Source organism: Mytilus californianus, unplaced genomic scaffold (assembly GCF_021869535.1).
Source record: "Mytilus californianus isolate M0D057914Y unplaced genomic scaffold, xbMytCali1.0.p SCAF_11, whole genome shotgun sequence".
In the NCBI taxonomy this organism is placed as follows: domain Eukaryota; kingdom Metazoa; phylum Mollusca; class Bivalvia; order Mytilida; family Mytilidae; genus Mytilus; species Mytilus californianus.
The window spans coordinates 9,750,391-9,771,935 of NW_026262593.1; the positions used below are offsets into that span (position 1 = coordinate 9,750,391).

The window sequence follows — 21,545 nt, forward strand, 5'->3', positions numbered from 1 at the left end:
TCTTTCGTTTTTCCTACATTCATATTTGTGCTATTTATTCCATGAAACACCTGTATACCATTGTATTGATAGGTTTACCATAAGAGGGATATATAAATGTATAAACAAATTTTTACAAAGTCAGGAGCATGTAGTCCATTATAATATTTGTAGAGTTTGGTTGATAGTAATTCCAACATACAGTCGGTACTCTAATAGGTTCTAATCGTGCACACACACACTTGCCGACTTGTTTTTTGTACTCATGTTAAGCAGAAATCATACAGAACCTTCTCAGAGGAAAAAAGATAAAAAAAACCTTCAAAGTAGAATCTGTAACAAACTTTAGGATTTCAACTTTCCAATTGTCAAATTCCTTATTTTCAGCAGTAAAAGAGAGGTGAAAGATACCAAAGGGATATTCAAACTCAAAGTCGAAAACAAACTGACAATGCCATAGCAAAAAAATATTTGTTTTTCTTTCATTATTTTGTACATAAATTATGCCGTTAGTTTTCTCGTTTGAATTGTTTTACATTTGTCATTTTTGGGCCTTTTATAGCTGACTATGGGATATGGGCTTTGCTCATTGTTGAAGGCCATACGGTGACCTATAGTTGTTAATTTCTGTGTCATTTGGTCTCTTGTGGAGAGTTGTCTTATTGGCAATCATACCACATCTTCTTTTTATATCCACTGTGGGTATAGAATATTTGTTCCAAGAGGAACAGATAACTATGGCATTGTCTATAACAAAGTTTCCAGTGGAACTTCTGTGAGGCGGAACAAATATAAGTTGACACCATCATATGGTGTAAATATGTATCAATTGATACGATATGCGCAGGTATATTCACAGTAAAGTACGGACTTCATTTACAGGTGTGTGCACCTTACACAAAAACTGCTCCAGCAGAGAAAGAACCACTGAAATCGACACTACATAAGTTTTTCGGTCACCATTACGAATTTGTTACCTGGTACGCTCAGCTGTTTCTATATCTTAACTGACTAGCGATATGTTTTCGCGGCCTTAGATCTTTATATATCAGAATAGTCGTCTGATCTGTAATTTTACCGATTATGTCATATTCCCGATTGTGATATTTTGACTTAGTAAGGATTTTCATTACTGATAATGCATGCAGATCAGAAGATGTGTAACCTGTCGACACAGCCGGTCTCGCTCTTTTTGGAGTTCGTTCGATTCCCGCAGGTGTTTTGTTTAAGTAACTGTCAGGTGGCGTGTAGTTGTGAACATCTTTGTCGTTTCAAGTGTTCATATTCTACCGTATACAAAAATATTGGAACAATCGACGAGATTGTGACCGGTTTGTACCTCAAGAATAACCATTGAGTGTGTGAATCACCAGTTTCGAAAATATTATCATAAACTACTGTCTACTCATTATAAGGACATTGGTATAAATAACAGTCATTACTTTACCTTCATTTGTTAGAAATTCAGGTGAATTAAAAATTATGAGGATCAATTTGTCTTTCCCAAATCTTTGTGTATTGCTGCATGGAATTTACAGGATATTTATGTTTATATTATCACATATAATGTGAACACATGTAAGTTATTACGTCTAAGAATATGATAAATATTTATTTATCCAGGGGATGTGTTAATTAAACTGTGACACATTTTTCTCCCGGAGATGTTTTTATTATAGCACAGTAAGTTGACTATTATATGTCAACAAGGACGGATACATCATGTAAGAAAGTTATGCTCATCTAATCGCATCCGTTGTGCTAAGTAAAAAACCTGAATGATATTAGAAAAGCGGAATAGACAAACGGTGAAATGGAACATATCTATAATCATTTGTCAACAAAGTCTTAATGGTTACAGTAAACCTTTTGAAGTTGGGATTTCACCTTGATTCATTTATAGTTTTTTGTATAATATAAACATTACTCACATTTAATTTACTAACCAAGGAATCAAAAAGCCACTTGGCAAAAAAGTATTTTCATGGAAGTTAAAAAACGACTTTACAGCTGCCTGGGTAATAAATTAATCAAACATGTAATACCACGGTATATAGATATATAATTGATCTGGTGTCTGTACACCTACTGCTTTATAAATGTAAATAAACTTTATCTGACCTTAAAACATGAAAAATATATATAAACATTTAGTGATCCATCTTAAATGTTTGAAAGTAGTGTATTTTATAAATTTTAAACATAGAGTTTAATAGTTAAAATACGCACAATATCTTCTCATTTTTCTGTTAAAAAATATTGTACACCTCCTTTATTCATATACATATAAGTGAAATTAATCGTAATCGCATGCGCTACAAAAACAGAGTGCGTCGACAAGGTGAGCATCTAGTGATACATGTGTGCATGTATCCAATTCAAAAGTAACGTTGAGAATGCAACAGTACGTGCCAATGCAATGACCATGGTCAAACGGCCGGAAATAACGTCAGATTGATATTTATAGATATTTTTGGATCTCACTTTGATTCCCTTAGATTTTGTTTGTTACCTTGATTTGTATCTTATTTAATCGATTGATGAGCTCTGAGCATCGGTAATTTTTTTTAGCCCTTATATATTTTTTTGATTTCATCTTATCATGCTTACCGAATGCTCAACCTGAATCCATACCGTTTACATAGTTGTTATGGTAATTCGTACTAAAATATCTATATGTATTTGAAAACAATTTCTTCATCAAATAGTTTATGTGGGAAACAAAAATATGACGTATCAAGGGGTGCGATAACTGAAATTAACGTATTAAAATGTCTTTTCACATTTTAATAAACCTTTTATGCGTCAAATACTTCGTGTGAAATAAAGATATGACGTATGAATGTAGAGTTTTAAAGGATCATATCTGAAATTACAATAATATTTGTTTTTGAATTAACAATTTAATTTATAAAGTATTTAAAGAAATTTTGTTATCAGTGATATTACAAATAATTGCTGTACTAAGGTTTAAAATTTTGTTTGGATGAAAACGTGTGAAAACACTGATACATTTCGAACTTAAATATTCATTTATCGGTAAATAATGGTATTATAACTAAATCAAATGATTTATTTAATGGATCCATAAATATATATTTCTTAAAACAAACAAAAAATATATTACAATCATTTTTGGTAACATCATTCAAGTTTCAAACTTCACTTTTTTAACGAATAATCATGTGTTTAAATGCTTTTTGTTTTATTTTATTGAATCGACCCCTACAATTATTGAACTTTTAAACGTTCTATCTTAAAATGTAAATGATGAAAATGATATAAAAATACATTATAAAACTCATATTATTTCCAATCATTCTATTGTATTTTCTCAATATTATTATATGTGTAGACAGGTGTAGTATGTACAAAAAGAGAAATTTTGAAACAGAAATTGTTTTGTCAGTTTTTGAAAAAAGGCTCTTATTTTTCTTAAAAAATAATATATAAAGCTATGTATACTATAGGCAAGCACAAAAAGAAGATGGTCATGGTGACATTTGAAAACAATTTCTAAAACAGAAAAAAAAATGTGCTTGTATCACACATACAATTTTTGTCTTGTTTTTTTTTTAAATTATAAATTATAGCAAATATTGCAAATTCTGGAAAAGCCAGTTTCAAATTGGAAAATATTCAACCGTTTTCCCCAAACACTTCACCTTAAAAACCTTGTACAATCAATTTTTACATTAGAACTGTACCGATAAAATGCAGAATTTGTCAATCAATTATTGTTAATAAATAATACGGAAAACAAATGAATCTAGACAAGAGAAGTTTGTAAACTATATGAAGGAGTTGAACATATGAAATGCGAATTTGATATCAAATTTAAGTAATAATGACCAGTAGGATGGATTTAAATAATATGTACAGATTTTCTTATATTGTTGCTAGTAAATTCAAGTTTAGTACTCACGGACTTACACAGCGATATCATAAATATGATCCGATTGATAGTTTTTTTTACAGATTGAATAATATTTACCATTGCTGTTGTTTTATGCTAATAATGAATAACCAAAGACAACATGCTTAAATCTAAGGACGACCAGTGTGAGTTTGGCTTTCGTCAGGCCGTTCAATGACAATCGAATCAGAACAGCTGGCAGGTCAAATCAATAAAAACTTTGGAGAGCATTAAAAACAAAAAGTTGCAAAATGTCGTGCCAAATCGGGATAAGGGCATAAATTTCCAGGGGGCAGAAAACTTTAGTGGCATTAAACTGTCACTATACTATAATATTTTTTTCGAACTTTACGACGAAAACATGTCACAAAATTATTATAATATTGTCAACGCAATGACATAACTAAATACATTACGATAAACTAGTATTGATAACTTTATGGCATAAAACTCTCATATTATATAGTTATATTATTTTTTAATTTATGACATAAAACTGTCATTTTTTTTGCTAGCTTGATGGGGGCCCTTTTTCTTGCAATTTCTCTTGTTTGGATTTCAATATGATTTTTCACAGTTGTACAGACTGCACGATATCTTAAAATCTTATACATAGAAAGGACACTTAAATCAAGAGTGAGTCTTTGTTATAGAAGAAAGACAGAAGATACAAAAGGTATATTCAAACTCATATGTCCACCACAAACTGACAACGCCGTAACAAAAATAAAAACCCCAAAAAACAAAAAATAACCAAAAGATGAACAACAGTCTCCAAAACACAACATAGAAAACTATAGGCTGACCAAAACCAACCCCACTAAAAACTATGGGAGGGGGGATGTCATGTGCCCCGGAAGATAAGAAGATCCTGTTCACATATGGCACCCATCGTGTTGCTATTGTAAGTACAATTTGTGAAGTCTAATTCGGTATATCAGATTCGAGGAAAAGAAGACCGATATTCTAATTCTTTCGTTTAAATAGGTATTCTGCCTGTACATTGTTTGTAGTGACTAATGATTAACACATACAAATTGAGAAGACAAATTTCTCATTTGTGAAATTTATTGGCTAATCAGGATAAAGACGAATTCAAACGGATAAATGCGCTTCTACCGTATATCATTTTAGTTATCGAGCACTTGCCTACACCAAATCACAATAAAGAGATCATGACTGAAATGGAACTTTTATTTTAGAAAATAGACGACGATAAATCATTCATAGAACTGATATTCGTTATATATACCAAATCGATTTGAAAGATATTTATTTAGAAATATATTGTTGTTAAGTATTCATTACTAGTAAGTACATTGACTAATTTGCAATGGTTCTTGAAATAAACATGGGTAGACTTCTTGTGAAAGTCATTTGGTGTAACTTATTTGATAAATGTTAAGATGCCCATCAAATGGAACTTACGAATGATAACCATGACAGTTCAATTCTTAATTGGGCATTAGCTATGAATTCGACATAACAAATGTTTGAAACATTTATAAAAACGGAATAAAGAAATAAAATTTCGCAATGAGCAGTCAGTTTGGTCCAATTTGGTCATGACAAGCTAAAAACACCACTGGCATATTATTGACTAGCAAGTTATCTATTCTTCTCATTTGAACCCGTATTCATGCAACCTTTTAATTTGACCGTTAGAGGAAATTGGTTCGCAATAGTTCATCCTGTGGTTCACTCATTAAAAAGAAAAGAATGTCAACATTGAAAAGCGAAAAAAGGAACCACAAGGAATAACCATTTCGTTGACTGATCCGAACCATAAAAATCATTCTTAAACATGTAAAACGATGGTTTACATACATTTTAACCTATCACATGAAATCAAACAGGCCTAGAAAAATCCGACTGCACGTGCTCGCTATATATTTATATTTATATTTATGTTTATATCTGGTTATGTGACTGTCGACAGTCTTCGGAGGTCATCTTGATGGATGATTAGATGGCGCCTGTTCTAAAACACGTACGAACTGCTGATACATTTAGCGACCCCATGCATTATCAATTGTTTCTTTTGAACTTTCTGTAATTTGGATAATAGTTTTAAAATGCTATCAATAGAATATGAGAATTTTGGTCAAATCGGTGAACATTGATTTGACAGCTTTAACAAGAATGATAATGTTAATTGTATTTTGTAAGATTAAAAACACAATTAAGAATTGTAAGAGTAAGCAAATAACTTATTTATCAGCAAAGGTACACCACCGTTCTTTGGATATCATGCTGAGTCAAGTATTATCCCTCAAAGTAAAAATCATGATTTTATACAGCATAGCTTTGACAATGTATTAATCATATTTTGAATTATTTTAATTAAGACAACTAATCATTGATATCAATTTAAAATATACTGAGGTATTTTTCTGGTTATATAGTATAGTTCCATTTCTGTCGCATCGACATATAACACACAGATTGTTTATTAATACAAAAATATTTTCTTGTTATCTAAATTAACTATGTTCTAACGAATTTAACACTTAAATAGCAAACTGACCTGTATAAGTAACACCTTTTACTTTCTTCCGTTTATAGATGAGAAAGATCTGTTAACCGAATTCGAAATGTCAATCAAAATTCAATTACTGTCTTTTCAACCTGTAATTTAAACAGCTTGATATCAGACATAACATTTAACACAGTAATGATTGTGTCAACATTCATTTGTTGTCATATCAAAGCAGATCATGGATTTATATTTGGAATCATACATGCTTGTTTAAAATAAATTGACATTAATTTGATTACGAAGAGAAAGGTGTGATACAGATGGCTATATTACGTTGCTATATTTCGTCTTTAAGCGATAGACCATACACTCAGAATAAATATTTAGGACTTTCCACTTTCTCGTAGTAGTTATTGAGAAAATTGATGTGAAAAGACCTTTTGTTGTCTGATCATTTTGTTTTAATTTAGTAAGCGTTCCTTCGTGCCAGTCACAACAAAAAGGAAAAGGAAATTCATAATATCAAGCAAATGAGATCAATTCAATGTTTTACAGCTGAATATGAATCAACTTCCAAAGCAAGGTTGTCGGCTCTCCGAACATTCCCGAATTAATTCAATAAATGACTAAGTATAGCGATGACTGCAGTAAATCTTCTATCTAATGAATGCTTCGTTAAATGAAGTCCCGGAAGGTTTTCAATATGAATAAAAGAGACTTCCTTCATTGCAACAACTACCGTCGGAAAACGTATCCAATTAGGTCTTTACAAATTGTCAAGTGTATCAATGCTATATCAAGATCTAAATCTACCTAGGTCGGAGAAGTTGTATGAATATCATTGAAATTTGGCAGAGCTCCAACGATCTATTATCAAGATCAAATTCTTTGAAGAATGGGAAGATTACGAAGAACAAACAAAATGATTTACTTAAACATCTACTTACGAAGTTCCTGTTTTTGAAAAGAAGCATTTACATTTGGCGGAGTTTTCGAGCCATCAACCTTTCCCTTTTCATCTCGATAAGTTTCAGACTAGGAAAGATTGCTATATAATAGAAAAACACCTGGCTATTGTTGGTGGTTGTATGTTGAACTTAAATTTCGTTCCACATTTTGTTGTTGAGTTGGGCTATTGTTTCATTAACGTTTACTCAATAAATCTGTTGATTCTTATTCAGTCCGAAAGAAGAATGTAAAGATCAACTATATAACCAATGAATAAAACTTCAAGAAAACACCGGCAGTGATATACTTATTTTAATTAATTTCTTAACGTGGAATCATATTCCCACCATAGTTTCCTAAATTATCAACGATAACACTTATTATACAATTGACAATTCATGATATCAATTTATCAAATGATATAGAGGTTTAGGTAAACGATTTGTCTTATTTTAGAATATATTGGTTTTAGTAGCAAAAGTAACTAGTTCGATTACCTAATAAAAACACGGAACTTACAGCTTATCTGGAAATCTATCTTATAAAGATACACCAATTACGACAGAGATGATTTAAAAGAATCACAAATCTGCCTTTCTCTCCTTTGATCGAAAAACTAAGGATCTTCTACCCCAGGAATAGATTACCTTAGCTGTATCAGGCAAAACATTTAGGGTCCTCAATGCTCTTCAACTTCATTCGGCATTTTTAACTCTTTTGATTCGAACGTCACTGAGGAGTCTTTTGTAAACGATACGGGCGTCTGGCGTACAAAGTTTTAATCCTGGTATCTATGATGAGTTTATTGATATTAACAGACAAGAGAACCCTCTGAATTACACAGAATCGAATGAAAGACTGTGGTATGATACTACAACCGAATCAGAATTATTATGGTGTTATTTGTAAAATTTCTGTGAAAAAGAATATAATTTGAACTGTCGTATTTCAGTTAAAATGCAACAATAATTCTTAAAACATATATACTGTTAATTCAGAAATTATTGCGTGCAATTATTATTGCGAATCCATGACCTCTGCCAAAAATGAGATATTTATTTAACGCGTTTGCAAACATTTTCTGAAGGATAATTACTAATCATTTAATTTTGGATGTAACACGTCTTTAGACTGGCTGAAAGTGTTTTGTCTATCAGCTCATAGACATAATTTTGTCATGTGACCCTGACGTCATCAAGGTTTTCTTCATGATTTACTCCTTAAAACTGGAATTTAGAATTGAATTATAAGGAGTGACTGTGATATTTTTTCTGTCTATTCGAAATAACCTCAAAAATGTGGTGCACACTTTTAAATAACCCGCCACGCGAGTTATTCAGTGTGCAACACATTTTTTATCTTATTTCTTCATAGACAGAAAAAATGTTACAGTCATACCTTAACTAAAATTATGAATGCAAGTTTTTATTATTGCAAACCTGATACTGTCGCATTTTTCGTACTTTAAAAAATTGAATCTTTTCTTTTTTTCTTTTTCATATGTACATTTAACGATCCCAATTTTTATTGTTATTACATTTGTCAAGCGTAGCAGCTAAACCTATTCAAGTAAAATGCACGGGAATATTGATATCAAACCCTTTTGTTTTATTTATTTCAGATGTAATCTAATCGTGCTGACTAAATTTATCGTAAAAAATGTTTTATTATGTAACACGCTTATGCACTTAAATAAATTTATGAATCAAAATAAGCCCAAGGTTTGTATTACGTTTTTCTGACACCGACATACGTTAATCATAAAAGAACGTCATTTATCAGCATTAACTTATAATGAATAACATTATATTTCATGAACTCTTTCTCTTATTCAGAAAGAACCGATTAATTTAGTTAGTAATCTCGGTTGTTTGAAATATAACCGTGCTTCTGGGGAGTAAAACTGAAATATAACCGTTCTTCTGGGGAATTAAACAGAATTTAACAAAAAGCCTAACTACCGGGCTACATAGGGGATGTCCATTCTACCAATACAGACAAAATAAACAATTATCAATATTTACTATGCAACAGAGTATGATTTTAAGATATTATCGTATTTTTTTAATGATTAATTTTAAAACAAGTTTAAAACTGGAAGTCTTGGAAACATGTATGTCCCACTTATGCTAATCTATCCGTATATCTCTTATCAGTTTAAAGGTTTTGTTTATCGTAGGTTAACTTTTGGTTTAATGTAAAGGAGATGTGGTATGATTGCCAATGAGACAACTATCCACCAAAGTTTAAATAAGTGGATGTAAGCAATTATAGGCAACAGTACGGCCTTCAACAATGAGAAAAACCAATACCGTATGGTCGGCTATACGAGGCCGCGACATGAAAAATATGAAACAATTCAATTGAGAAAATTACTACCATTAGGGTAAATTTTAGTTCAAATAATTTTGTTCCCGATTAAGAGTCAATGATTCGGTACTAAAAGAAAAGAAGAGATATACAATGCCTTAGGGGCATAAAAATTCATAAGACGAAGATAAACAGACAAAACCATAGCAAAAATGAAAAACTGCGAATAGAATAACGATAGTTTACAAAACACTACATACAATACTATACACTGAACAAAACAAACTCCACAAAAAAACGGAGGCGATATTGGGTCTCCTAGAAGGATGTGTAGATCCTGTTCTACCAGTGGCATCAGTCGTGTTGCTAATGGTAAGCACAAGTTCGTTAATAAGTTTAATTAGATGATGTCACAATCGAAGAGAAGAGGACTGAATTGTGGCTACGACAATTGGAACATAATATCCGTAGTCATCTGTGTCACAGATCAACCAAATAATGATTGTAGCCGTAAAACATCGAAGGGATGACTTAAACTTAACCCATAGGAACCCTTGGTTCAATAGCTTACTTGTAAACAGCAACCCTACATCAACCCTATATTTAGGAAATATTAAAACACGCATGCTCTGGTATATCGTATCAACTTTGAGATATTAACTCAAAATAGAAAACTTGCATTTTGTTGAAAACAGAACTAAAACTTAAGAATGCATGACAGTAATACAATTCATTATTCGTAGTTAAACTGTAAATTTGAGGTAGTAACTGTGTAGTGTTATATGTTCGTTTAGTTAAAGTTACAATATTTTACCGATGTTCAAATCGCATAAACCGATTAAGAATCAAAATGACAAATAAAGGTACCAAACAAAACTTGAGGGAATTGCATGAACCCCAAAATCAGCTACACAGAGTGCGTCGATAGGGAAGGCATCTCCTATTATGCATGAATCATTCACCATGCAAATCAACATTCAGTCAAACAGGACTGTACATCATGTAAGTGCGTACATTAATCCTTTTTCAACTTGATTGCGTACTTAAGTTTTAGTTCTGTTTTCAACAAAATGCAAGTTTTCTATTTTTCAAAAGAGAGGCGGAAGATACCAAAGGGATATTCAAACTCATTTTATCCTCAGGATTTTAATTTTTTTATCAAGAGACGCGTACCCTGTCGACGCAACAGGTGTAGCAGGTTTTGGAGGTCATGATGTTAAAGATCCCTTTTTAAAGATTCCATAACATCTAACTTATGTTCTTGTTATAAGCGTATTTCGAGTGTTGTTCTTTTTGTACAGCTTACAAAAATTGGGTATAATATAATGAATATTCCTTATGCCGAGAAGAGTTGGACATTACACCAGTGATATTTACACATGCCTCCATATTGTGGGCGTTTTTATACAAAGCTTAGTCAGATTGTAAAAAATATTTAAACCACTTTTAGGTTTACAATAAATGTTCTTCACAATTAACCAGTTATTTCATTTGCTGCGAGTGGTAGCTACTCATTCATTATGATGTCACATAATTGGTAGTTTCATTTACAATAAAATCATTGTACTACAAACAAACAAATGATCCTTCTACTTACTTATCAGCTGTACTCTCTTCCCGATTGTTAGATTTCAAAACATGTATAAAACATTTAAAGTTTCCCTAGGTGCTTTTTTATATAGACGTATAGCATGGTGGTTTTACCAACATATTTACTGTTTAGTTTGATAACACTAAAGTGTTTATAATTGTAGAATGATAACAAGGAAGTATTTTGTTATAGCCAGGATATCATGAATCACATACTTGTAATGTAATGTAAATGCTTTAAACTTTACATGTCAATTTATTTTGACTGCCACATCTTATGTTAACAAATATTACACATAGACTATACTGACATGAATATCAAACAGTGCATTATTTCCCACTAAGATTTTATTTGGTTTATGTAATCGAAAGAAAAATATTTGATTCAACTAATTCCAATTGGGAATGATTGAAGTGGTAGATTTAAATTATCAGTTTTCAGTATAAAGATTAACGAATTGTACTATTGTCAAGGCTGGGACTTCCTTTATCAAAGCATGATATTTATCTAAACGCACTCAAGAACATCTGTATCGTTTTAAAAGACCCAATAAATTCAAAAGTATCATTTATCAACACCTTAAGAAGCACAATCATCCTATTAAATATTTAGCAGTTCAACCTTTAGAAGTAGTAAATAAGCAGCCTGGTGGATCTCATTCAAAGTTTGTACGATCGTGGAAAATGATTGAATTAAATTGGATTAAAAAATTACAGACAGTCTACCCTCTCGGTCTTAATGATAATATCATGGGAATTGGTAATATATCAAGAACCGATTCTGTTAACATTTTGGATATAGTTTCTAAAACTGTTCGTAAAAACCGTTCTCATGGTCGTAGAAAAAATCGCAATCAAAGAAAATTTCGGACCAATCATACCAATATTTCGGACCTAATTTCTATTTCAAAAAACAACGGCAGACATTATCTGTTAACAAAGCTCTGTTCATTACCGGTTAATAAGTTAAATAAAATTTTAGAGGATTGCAACACAATTTCATATAGCAGTCCTAAGTATGAAATCGTTCAAATTATAATGGCATATTGTTATTCTAAACTGTTTCCCAAAATTGATCGCCCTGAAGATCATAAAAAACAGTTTATTAAAATAAAGTATGTCAATAAAGGTTTTGATTTTGTAAAATTGCCAGTATTTTTAACGACCATTCTGTTAAAGAACAAATTCCGGGATATTTTGATAATACTGAGCTCCCTCTTATATGTTATATTTACAAGAAATCTACCCGGAAATTTGTGTTTAATTATAGCCAATTGTGTAAAGATGTTAATATCAGTGAAAATACACCTACTTCATGTAATTGCAGTAATTCCGAATACATTTATGGACCCATTTCCCATGTTATAACAGGATATCTTAACATCGTTCAAGACCGAGAGTTAAAATCATTCCTCAGTAAAGGACCTAAATATCGTCCCCCGTCAATTATTAATTGGAATGAGTGTCGTAATATCATCCACGACTCACTCCATACTTACTGTTTGAAATGGATAAAACGGGAAAAAGCTGACAAAAAATCTTTGGACTCTTTTTTTAAATCAGTAATGAACATAGTTGATATACGTATTCAACATTTTAAAGAACATTTTACTCTTAACAATAACCACAATAAACCTATTTCTCGTATCAAACATAAACTAAAAGAACTAGCCAAGGAATTTGTTTTTGTCCCGGCCGATAAAGCTGCTAATAATATTATTATTGTTTGACTTAAATTTTACATTGAGGTTCTGAAAAAAGAAATCACCAATTCACCAACATTCCAACTGACTCCATTTTCAGAAAACGACATCTGTAACAAACATAAACTTTTAGCTACCGCTTTACAAGCAGAACCAAATACAATGAAAGTCCCAACTATGTACTGGCTTCCGAAGCTACACAAAACACCTTTCAAATATAGATTCATTTCGTCTTCAAGCCATTGTTCCACTACTAAATTGTCTATTCTTCTTACCAGTACACTTGGTACAATCAAAAACCTGATAATAAATTGTTCAAATAAGGCCTTCGAAAATAGTGGAATTAATTACTTTTGGAGTGTCAAGAACTCGTTGGAAGTACTTGATAAATTGCATGCATATATTGGTGATTTTGAATCTGTTCAAAGTTTTGATTTTTCTACACTATATACCACATTGCCTCACATTCTCATTAAGAAAAAATTCACACACCTAATTAAATGGGCATTTAAAAAGTCAGAATGTGAATATATATGTTCAAACTCTTTTAGGTTATTTTTTAGTAGCAATAAACAAAAAAACTATGTCAATTGGACATGCTTTGATACTATATATGCCCTTGAATTTTTACTAGATAACATTTTTGTTCGCTTTGCAGATTCCGTATATCGTCAGGTTATCGGAATTCCAATGGGGACTAACTGTGCACCACTTATTGCGGACCTTTTTTTGTATTGCTATGAGTTACAATTTATGACAAAAAACAGCAAAGACCAATCGAAACAACATCTGATACACAAATTTAATAATACTTTTAGATATTTGGATGATATTTTGGCTCTCAATAATGACGACTTTAGAATGTATACTAAAGATATTTATCCTGTTGAACTTACTTTAAATAAAGCTAATACTAACAATGACCACTGCCCTTTCCTCGATCTTGACATCTATATCATTAACGGAAAGCTTAATACTAAAATATATGATAAAAGAGATGATTTTTCATTTCCTATCGTTAATTATCCATTTTTAGATGGTGACGTTCCATTGTCACCATCTTACGGTGTTTATATATCTCAACTTGTACGATTCGCTCGTGTATGTAACAATGTTTTAGATTTTAACGAGAGAAATTTATGTATTACTGAAAAATTATTACACCAGGGTTTTCGATATCACAAACTAGTCAAAACATTTACTAAATTTTATCATCGGTATAAGGACATCATTCGTAAATATAGCTCAACATGCAGACTTCTTATACGTTCATGTATTTCACATCCAATTGTTTATGGAAATATTCTTTATAAAGCACAAAAATGTCAGTATTCACCTCTGAAGCTAACAAAACCTTTAAATAGACTTATTAAGAAGGGATATAGTTACGATACTGTTGTCAGGTCATTAAAGATTGCATATTTTGGCGTTAATATTGATTCACTTATAGGGTCTTTGCATCGGCACTAAACACATTTATTTAAAAACCTGTTGTTGGCATGACACGGGTTATGTTCTTCTCATTAATATTATGATGGTATGATACTAAACCCCTAACGGGAAGGATTGTGCCTGATATTCATATGATGAAGACATAATCTTTCAATCAGTTTAATTGAAGTCTGGAGCTGGCATGTCAGTTAACTGCTAGTAGTCTGTTGTTATTTATGTATTATTGTCATTTTGTTTATTTTCTTTGGTTACATCTTCTGACATCAGACTCGGACTTCTCTTGAACTGAATTTTAATGTGCGTATTGTTATGCGTTTACTTTTCTACATTGGCTAGAGGTATAGGGGGAGGGTTGAGATCTCATAAACATGTTTAACCCCGCCGCATTTTTGCGCCTGTCCCAAGTCAGGAGCCTCTAGCCTTTGTCAGTCTTGTATTATTTTTAATTTTAGTTTCTTGTGTACAATTTGGAGTTTAGTAAGGCGTTCATTATCACTGAACTAGTATATATATTTGTTTAGGGGCCAGCTGAAGGACGCCTCCGGGTGCGGGAATTTCTCGCTGCATTGAAGACCTGTTGGTGACCTTCTGCTGTTGTCTGTTCTATGGTCGGGTTGTTGTCTCTTTGACACATTCCCCATTTCCATTCTTAATCTTATTATGCAGATTTGTTATTTAAAAGTTTTAAAAGAAGGTGTTCAAATACGTTTTGAATATTTACCTGCCTAAACATTTGTAATCGAGCTTACTTGCTGGAAGTTATTCAAGAAGCCCGATTAAAGTAGATATCACACATTTGATATATATTGTGATATTCATTAGAAGGATCGTTCAGATAAAAAAAAAATATAACCGAAAAACGATATTCGCTGCTGAAATTAAAAATGACTCATATCTTTCTTGATATTTGAGGTTTGTTCATGAAAAGTAAAAAGCCATAGTAAAGAAATTTTTTTCTAGAAAATCTAGATTTTAAAGAATTTTATACATAGTATAGCTGTCCATTTTTCATCCTAGTACCTTCAAATTTGACCTACTGACCTCGAAATCCACAAGCCTTGTACTCCTTTCCTGGTTTTTATAAAAATCCAACTAACGTAATCACTATGAGAAAGTAAGTTGAACATAAATGTCTGGTTTTCTGTCTATTCGTAGCAATTGTGACCTTGACCTTTATCTTTAACAATGATGAGAACATTTGCATTCCTTATATAACCATCTTCACATGTTCATTTTAATAATAAAAATAATCTGGAACCACTGTTTAAAAAAATTATATTCATCGTCACATTGATCATGACTATTGATCTATTGACCAGAAAATTGAAAGGCGTCTTACCCTCCTCTTTATTTCCTAAAATCTAAAAAATCAGTTAAGCAAGGGAAACTCAAGATCTCATCGCATTGCATTTCTTTAGTTTTTTTCTATTATAAGTTATAGTGAACTTGAACTCAAAAACATTTACCCCTAAATCAGAAGACGTATTCTCTTTCTCCATATTGTTTGGTTTTTGATGGGATTTTTTTTGCTCAGTCTTTATAACTAGTTTTCTATGTTGTGTTTTAAATATTATTATTGTCTTTTGGTCATTTATCGTTTTTTTGTCATGGCGTTGTCAATTTGTCATCTTGGTATCTTCCGTCTCTCTTTTCCATCAAAATAAATGTCGTTTTAATTAAATCAAGGAAACTCGAGATTTTGATTGGACCATGGACATATGGAAATACGAATGAACGGACTCCTGACTTTTTTCGAGGAGCTTAATAAAATTTGTTTAATAATATAAAGTCGTTAAAATAAAATATTATAGAATAAGCAACTTCTACGATACATATCAAATATTTTAAAGATCATTTAAAATAAAATCAGTAACTTACCTTCTTAAACCACAAATGTAAAAATGCTATTTACAGTTGCAGTTAGTTTTAGTTTAGATTTCATAAACATCCACTCGAAACAGTCATTTTGTTTGACAGTATTCCATAATTTATTTGAAGTTTTTAAATGAAGTTACCATCATTTGATTTAAAATAATTATTTAGAGTTATGATCTGCATTTTTGTTTTATTAAAATGTATAAAGATAGGACACTCAAGTCTATTTTTTTTACCAATACAATGGATATGGTTTATCTTGAAATCATGAAGATGTTTCAGTTATCGACAATTAGTTTACTCACTGTCAATAAAAATAAATATTACAAGTATAGTATTATAGTAAGATAAGCCATTAATAAAATATAAAAAAAAATTTATACGACATTAAAAACAAAACATCATATTTATCATTATACAGTTCAGTTATACAGTGATAAAGTTAACTGAACTTAAAGTAAACTCAGAATGTTCTTGCACACCAATGCGTTAACATTGAAATGTTACTTTTAGTCATTAAAAATGTCTCTTAGGGATCATTAACAATGCAACATAAAAATTTATCGAAACATCTTTAAGTAAGAACTTAATGTCAATATGAGTAAAAGAGAGGCGAAAGATACCAAAGGGACATTTAAACTAATACGCAGAAAATATACTGACAACGCCATGGCTAAAAAAAGAAAAAGACAGAGACAAACAACAGTAGAAATAAAACAACATAGAAAACTAAAGACTGAGCAACACGAACCACACCAAAAACTGGTAGTAATATATTAATACATTAAAATTAGAATATGGCAAATAGTCGATACCCATTATGTATCTTTGATCAGCTTTACATTCTCTTTTAGTTAAAAACATAATGTATCCGCCTTTTTTTTAGGGAAAAAATAGACATCACTTTGTTTTGAGTGGCTATATTTATTGATGATCAGAATTTGTGTTGAAATTTCACTTTGAAAATAGATGTTCAATAAAATCACCCCAATGCAAGTACATAGGCAGATTGAGGTTGGGTTAGTAGACAGGGTATGCCTCTAATGCTATGCATATACCCCATTCACATTATTGTCAAGTCAAATACTGGCATGTTAAAGACAGGAAAATGGTAAAAAAGTATAATAACACAATTAGTGAACTCCAAGGAAAATTCAAAACGGAAAATCCTTAATCATATGGCAAAATCAAATGAAAAAAAAAACCAAAAAAAAAAAAAAAAAACCATCAAACGAATAGAAAACAACTGTCATATTACTGACATGTTACAGGCATTTCCTTATTTAAAATTTACAAAAATAGTCATTTTGGTTCGAACTTTATGAATATTCTAAAATGGCATGGATGTATCGGTACTAAATACCTAAGCTCAACTCTATTATAATGTAGTTTGTATGGTCATTTTTTTCTGATAACTATGTTGAGTAAGAATTTAAATTAAAGTGAGTTAAGAATCATATCCAAAATTGAAACATTATTTATTTTGGTATTTTAACTATGTTTTATCAACATAAGACATTTTGATACTGGACACTTATATTTATGGTTGGAGTTATGCTTTTACCACCTTTAGATAATGGACTGAGATAAATGTTTATTTGTAGAAAATACTATTAAAACTAAACCGGATAACCTTTCAATTAAAATATAAATGTCTTACAAAAAAAGAATGTTGATTTATAGTCAAAGATGTGGTATCATTATTCAATTTTTAAACTTCAATTAATCCATCGACTATTTCTGATTTTATAGGTGTGATATGTCGTTTGTTACATTAAATTCAATGGTCCTATTTTGTCCCATGCTGGTTTTATAATAAAAAAAAGTATGAAAGCTAGATTTGTAATGCATAGCATAAAAAGGAGCTGACAGTTGGCACACAGCGTCTAGGTCTAGTAACACAGTTATCTTTACATCATATATGCATGTTTTCTCTCCGAAACTCTATGTAATTTAGCCACTAGATGTTGTATGAGCATCTATTTATAAATCAATCGTACTGACCTTAAATTTCAATCAAATGCTATTCCATAAATGTAAAACATTCGTTGTTTTATATCCATGAGATTGTACCATATCCTCGTCATTTGCATTGGTTTACTAGATATTTGTCTAATTGGCAATCATACCACACCTTTTATTTTTATATTTTTTCATATCTATTATAAGAATTTTGAATTAAACAAGTTCAAATTTTAAATACACTTATATGTCTGTTTTAAGTCGCATCAATGTTTAACTAGTATATATCTCGTTATTTTACATTAGTATGTTAAAATGAATATAACATTAACATGATTAACAAAACCACTTACCTTGATGTACAACACCTGTATCTTTCTTCCGTTAATAGCTATAGATGTGAAAGTTCTTTTAACGTATTTCCCCTGTCAATCAAAATTCAATTCCTGGGCTTTTAATCTGTAATTTAAACAACTATACATCAGTCAGGTTAGAGTGACATACAACCACTTATTAAATTTAAATTGATGAGGCAACATGTATGTTTATAATTCTAACTTGTTGATATACCAAAGACGATACCAAACTTATGTTTTGAGTTTAAATATGTTTTTTATGACATTGACAATAGACACGAACTTAGATCACTATATTATTAAAATATAAATTTTCACTTTCAACAAACGTTTTGAATATATGTAACAGCGACTACCAAAGATATGACATCAACACCAAATATATCGAAATGCTAAGAGAAAAAACCCTTATGACAACTTTTTTCATGTATTAATGTTTGAATATGTATACCAGTTCAGGTGATACCGTACAATTGATTAGACTCGGAGCGATTTAAAGCTTAACCTATTGTATTTATAACTGACTTGTTTTTAATATTGAAAGTTGGCCTCTCGTTTAGAAATGTTTTGGAAATGTTTGAACTTATTTATTTAATAAATATTTGTAGAAATAATTTAACTTTTTGTGTTACAAAACGCTAGATTGAAAAGAGTGAAAAAAGAATTCGTTTAGTAAAACTTGTAACTGAAAAAAGGTAATGTACACCAATTAAGGTTTCATACTACTATTATTTGGTTTTGAAATGGAAGCATGTTGATGGTTTTGATTTATTGTTTCTGTTGTTTTGATGTGACTATTTCCTACATGATCTATTCGATCGTACTGTGAAGTACGTTTATGGAAAAGATTGTCTTCAAACCTGATTTTCCCCCACATTTCTAAGCATTCTACCAAAAGTAATCCACAGTTTATAGTAAGCTATTGTTTAAGCATTTTCTATACAGATTTCTGTCACATATATATTTTTAGACATAAAAGGACGTGATCTATCATTTTAAAATAAAAATGAATTACTAACAGGTTATGGTCTATTTATCTTTTTTTTTAGAAATACTTTAATTTCTTTGTTCATAGACTGTATATTCCTAAAACTATATCATTATTCTAATTTTAGTATACCTTTACTTTCTTGTAGCCTTACTTATGTGATTCCGGAATGATTGGTAGGCCTACAATGACATCTGCAAACATGTGTTTAGTCTTTATCGTCTAAAGCGTGCAATAATATTTCACTTTAATTACATTAAATAGATGTTTCACGCGATTTCATAATAATGCTATCATTTCTATTTTGTAAATACGAAATAAAACAATTATGAATGTACGATAGTAATATCAAGACAATTTGATCCTCAGTGCTCTTCAGTTTTATTTGGTCTTTTTACCGTTTTTGATTCGAGCGTCACCGATGAGTCTTTTGTATACAAAACGTGCGTCCGGCGTACACAAATTTAATCCTGGTATCTAGGTTGAGTTTTACACATCAAAATTATATTTCTATTTTCGGATAAAATGCCAGATTAATAACTTTCCGTGCTCTCCATGACGCAACTACAGCAATACCAATTTAAGTAACGAAACGAAAAGTTTGATTCAAATCTTAATTGCATGGTTAAAACATAAAATTGTTATAAGATTTAAATTTCAAAGTTCTATAGGGTTGTTAAAGAGTTGATCGTGGGCCAACGTGTAGAATGTTCCGCGCTTCATAAAACAAGTATATCAGTTAACGCTTTTACACACCAATAAAACAACAAAAAGAAGCATTAAATTCTTAATCCACTTCTTCTTTTTTTCCATCTTTCTCCTGCTAATGAGGAACACATTCAAAAGGATTAAAAAGTCACTTGTAAAAGTAAATAATCAACAAGATTGAAATTGTAAAAATATTAATGTCTCAGTCAATCGCAGAAGACATATGCAGTGAAGTATCAATTTATGCTTTTTTACGTTTAACTAAATCACGAGTTAGTTGACCGTTATAGAATTTTTCAGAGGTGACGATGAAAATGTTTTAGTTGTCTTAATCACAATCTAGTCCTCTTTTCTTCAAAATCGACATCACTGAATGAGACCTATCATCAAATATATTCCAACATGATCTACACGACGGGTGCCACATGTGGAACAAGACCTTTCGGCGCCTGAGATCACCTTCACCTTTTAGTTGGGTTTGTGTCGTCCAGTCTTTTGTTTTCTATGTTGTTTTTTGTAGACTATTGTTTGTTTGTCTTTCCGTTGTTTCGTTGTAATTTGCCATAGCGTTGACAGTTCGTCTTCGACTCAAGAGTTTGCATATCCGTTTGGTAACCTCTTTTTACTAGTATATAAGGTATTGCGTTTGGGATTGTTCTCTCAAATAGAAGTCCTCTTAAACTGAAATAAGAATGCTGTATCCACAAGAAAATGAAAAATGAACAATAAAATACAGCAGAATTAAACCAAGATAACTTGCTAATTTAGTAGATAAGTATGATAATTTGGTCATGTATAAGACTGATAAAATAGATATGTACCAATGTTTATAAATGTTATTGTCTTGCTGTTAACAAATGTGCTACTGTATGATATCATGTCAATGGCTATGTTCATCAATAGATTTCAACAAGAGTAGCAAGTGTGTAAGTAGTGGAGATGGAACTGCTTTCAGTTTTAAATTTTCTGTAGAGTGTTTTGTAGGCCTTATTGGTCTAATTGTTTTTTTGTTTCTTTTAAAAAATAAGTGATGTTTGTATATTCGGCGTTTTGGTTTTGAGTAACTCCTTGTGTGTAATATGATACACTTGGGTAAGAAAAGACGTCAATATTTTGAGGGGATACACGTTAATCTTTCAAATCAACGCACAGTCTAGTTAAAAAAAGAAACCCGTATTTGGTTTTAATTGTCTCGTGCGGGTATTTTCTAGCAATGTGATTGGTAGCTTTATCAATATGCCGTCAAGTTTTCTGCTTCTTCGTTGGTTGTAAAAAGTAA

The 21,545-nt window shown here is 31.0% G+C and overlaps 1 protein-coding gene across 2 annotated transcripts in view; it reads right to left on the minus strand.

Moving 5' to 3' along the window:
- Positions 1 to 18,599, minus strand: part of LOC127719515 (metalloreductase STEAP4-like) — a 29,843-nt gene extending 11,244 nt beyond the window's left edge. Inside the window, exons 1-2 of one of the 2 annotated variants that reach the window (XM_052225668.1) lie at positions 18,568 to 18,599; positions 6,423 to 6,523 (exon numbers count right to left, since the gene is read on the minus strand). The gene's annotated coding sequence lies outside the window, so the exon portion shown is untranslated. The remainder of the gene's footprint in view (positions 1 to 6,422; positions 6,524 to 18,567) is intronic. The other variant, XM_052225669.1, reaches the window with a different exon arrangement.
- Between the last annotated feature and the right edge of the window lie 2,946 nt (positions 18,600 to 21,545).